The following is a 3,985-nucleotide window of genomic DNA, read 5'->3' as shown; positions in this document are numbered from 1 at the left end:
ATCCGTACAGGCAACGTTTTCAAATATTATTTTACAGAGCCATCAGCTTCTGAATATATGCCATTTCAATTATTTTTCAGGAAATATGCTAGCATATTTAAGAAGAAAATATGAATTGTACAGTTGCAATGACTCACTCGTTTGAGCAAAAAGCAATACTCTCAGTGTATCTCTCTCTATATATATATATATATATACATATATATATATATATATATATATATATATATATATATATATATATATACATATACACATCTGTACGTATGCACAAACACAGCAAAGGAATCTCGATCTACATGTGCCCAATGACAGTGTCTTGTTTGGGTTATTGTAATCTATGACATCCTAGTGTTTGCCTACATGCCCCCTAGTAAAATGTCACTGGAAATGATATTCAAATTTGGAAAAAATTACACATGACAGATATATATTACAGATGATTTATTGTATAATCCTTTCCTATTACACTGCAAGCAGTCTGATGATGAACTTCAGAAGCACAATATATAGTTTATGGTAATGAGCTGTACTCTGGCTGCTACTACACAACATTCATTTTGAAATTAGAATTTAAACTATTATGCAAAATGGTTAATTAGAATGTAACATGGGTACAATACAAATGTTGAATAACTTGTTGATATTTTTTCTTTACTCTGAACTTTTAAAACATGATCACCTTTCAATTTCCATATATCTGGTTTCCGAGGCAACCATAAGGATGTGATATATGTTGGCAAGGAATGAGTCAATAATATCATCTGAAGAATGCCTAGAATGAAACATTTACTGATCAGTCGACTGCAAGCCATTTTCTGCACCGATTAATGGGACATGATCACTGAGCTAAATATGTACACTTGAAGTTGGGGGGGGGGGGTCTATTTTTTATCCTATATAATTGATCACATGCCTGCATACACTAAAATGATCCAATCTGCTTTGATCTATATGACATGGTTGTAACCTGTTATTCCACAAGAGATCGCAGTGGATCAAAGTCCAGGCCTCCTCCACTCACAGGGCCTAGAATAGAACTTGCATTTGTACAACTGTCCTGCATCAATATGTGATTGGAGCAGGTGAAGGCCCATAGTGAAGACTACCATATTGTGCACATGCTTAACTAAAACCACTAGAAGAATGTTTTGTTTTTCCAAAAGAACTAATAACAAAAATAGTGATGTGGAATTGACTCCTACTGAAAAGGAAAAACTGATACAAATATTTCCATTTTCCTGAGCACTAGCACATCCAATATAAAACATGCATGGTTCACTTTTACCATTACATATAAACAAGATCAATATTTGGTTTCCATGGGCTGCATTTTGATGAAGAGGTGTACATATAATTCACAATGTGCTCAATTTCTGCTTATAACCACAGTCATGATGTTTACAGAAGATGGAAGATGCAACAGCTACTACAGGTATATGTGGAACGCATATGTCTACAAGGCTTGCTACAGAATGACATTTGCATATATTCAGGCAGAGGACAGGCTTGGCGTACATACCTGGACTTGAAGACACAGATCCCTTAGTCTGCTGGGTTAAAGCACTGGACATGGTGGGATTATGCTCTTCTCTGTTCTACCTTGCATATCCACATAGGCAAACAGGGTGCATAAATACATCTAAATCAATGCAAGAGTGGAGGATTTGGGAGCTGCAGATCAAATCCTTTGTGTAGTTGGCAGAATCCTTTGGTGGCTGTGATGAGGGTAAAAGAAGAAATGTGCAGGGATGAGATGAATGAAGGAGTAATCGTTGAGTAAATCCCTTTGTACTGAGATCCGGCAGGTTTAGGAAGGTGCCTGCTAGCTGTCACAGGGTTCTCCTTAGCTGATCAGTGCTGTTGCTATCTGCAGCATACTGTTCTTCCTTACAACACCCCCATCCTAGAGAGGAGAAAAAGATTCAATCAATATTTTATTAGAGAGATGGTGAAAAAAATAGGGGGGAAAATGCCGGCATCTGCATCCACATCCCCGAATAGGAGAGGGGAATGGCTGAAAGATAGCCATACATTATTAATAAGAAGATCGGTTCTACAGCATCCCCAAAATATGCACAGTGCTAAAGATAGACAGCATGGAGCAACCATCTCCCCCTCCCTCCATACACATGGAACGCATTCCTGGCCACCAACCTGTACCAGAGGAACCCATCATCACCCTCATCCTCCTCTACTCACAGATCTGTAGCAGACTGCTCACATGTATCTATTAGGAGATGAAATGGCGCCCGGATTTCCATAGATCCCCCTAAAAATGAGTCTGGTCCCCCCGATCACACATGATCAGGAATCCTGGCACACATTTCACAGCCGGCACTGGAGAATGGAACCTAAAGGTGCAACGTGCAGCGTCTACTTACAGGCATGTCAGTGACTTCCAGCCCTGGATTGCAGAGCCCTGGATCGTGCTCCCATCCACGCTATACACAGTAGCGTCGGGATGTGGGAGAAGGAGAAATTCCCAATAAGAATCCTTTCCCTGTGACTTGTCTTCAAACCATCTCCAACGTCACGTTCTGCAACAGGGGAGATTGAGTTCCCCCTAATGGCGGCAGCGGGGATTGCAGCGCGGCTTCGTTATGGTCACAGCCAAGGTACCTTTGGTAACCTTTTACTTCGCCAGAGAACTTCCAACAATCATCCACACTCTTCAAAAAACCCTGGGATCGTCTAATCTCCCGAAGACGATGATTAACTACATCGTCGTTTTTTCTTAGCGCTGCAGTTTCTTTTGGGGTCCTCCATGCTTTTAAGAGCGTATGCCTTTATTAAAAATATGTTTTCTAAAATGCCTGTGCGCTGATATTAGAGCATAGCTCCCAACTGTCCCTGGTTTCAAGGGACTGTCCCTCATTCGGAACACAGTCCCTCTGTCCCTCATTCTTCCTCATTTGTCCCTCATTTTGGTCTGATCTATATACGGTAGTTGTATATAAAATGCACATTTTATCTATCAAAAATTGTTTCCCAGTGCTAAACATTTCATCCAAGTTCTAAATTGCTGCTTTTGTAAATTCCAAATGCCAATATAAAGGAATAATAGCGATTAAAAAAAAGTGGGTTTAACCAATCATTCTGTTTTGTACAATTCTCCTTTAAGGGGGCGTGGCAGGGTGTGTGTCCTATGACTACAAACTTTTGCTAATAGGTGTCCCTCTTTCCTATCTCAGAAAGTTGTGAGGTATGTTAGAGTACCCTTGTGTCCCAAATATGCTGCTGAAACTAAACCCTCCAATCTTTTACAGTCAAGAAAGCTCCCGTCTTAACCCTTAATTGATCCCAACAGGGCTGCTGTTAGAAACCAGGGGCCCCATACAGCCAGGGCTGCCCACCCCATGCAATTTTGCTCTCCGCCTGCTCTGAGTCTACAATAAATAGCAGCTGGACTCAAAATCAGTTTACTGAATCAGATCAGGCAGTGTTTGTGATTGGTTGCCAGAGGTTACAGTGTATCATTACCACTCACTGACTGGCTGCAAGAGGTTACAGCACACATTATGGCTTACTTATTATTTGCTAGAGGTTACAGCACATAACTTCTGCTTGTTGTTGATTGGTTGCTTGAGATTACTGTACATAAATACTGAGGTTAGTGAACATCATTACTGCTCATTGATCGGTTGCTAAAGGTTACAGCACATTATCTCCTCACTGCCTGCACACCATGGACTGGGGAGTTGAGGGGACCCATCAATAGACAGAAAACTCCAATGTAATGGGGATTAACATTGACCACTAATGTAATGGGGATTTACACTGACCACTAATGTAATAGGATTATTCACAGGAACCACTAATGTAAGGAAGGATTTACACTGAACACCAATGCAAAGGGGACCTTCACACTGGCCACTAATGTGAATGAAAGAGTTGTACACCAAGCTCCAATGTAATGAGAAGATTTCCACTGACCACCAATGTAACTGAGACATTTAGGTTCAATAGATTTTTATTGTCTTTT

The 3,985-nt window shown here is 40.5% G+C and overlaps 1 protein-coding gene across 1 annotated transcript in view; it reads right to left on the bottom strand.

Moving 5' to 3' along the window:
• Window positions 1–2,646, bottom strand: part of GRIN2B (glutamate ionotropic receptor NMDA type subunit 2B) — a 1,689,627-nt gene extending 1,686,981 nt beyond the window's left edge. The window contains exons 1-2 of the mRNA XM_040359615.1: window positions 2,385–2,646; window positions 1,523–1,906 (exon numbers count right to left, since the gene is read on the bottom strand). The gene's annotated coding sequence lies outside the window, so the exon portion shown is untranslated. The remainder of the gene's footprint in view (window positions 1–1,522; window positions 1,907–2,384) is intronic.
• Between the last annotated feature and the right edge of the window lie 1,339 nt (window positions 2,647–3,985).

This window comes from Rana temporaria, chromosome 7 (genome assembly GCF_905171775.1).
Source record: "Rana temporaria chromosome 7, aRanTem1.1, whole genome shotgun sequence".
NCBI classification, from domain to species: domain Eukaryota; kingdom Metazoa; phylum Chordata; class Amphibia; order Anura; family Ranidae; genus Rana; species Rana temporaria.
The sequence above is the reverse complement of the archived record's forward strand: the minus strand, read 5'-3'. Positions and strand labels throughout refer to the sequence as shown.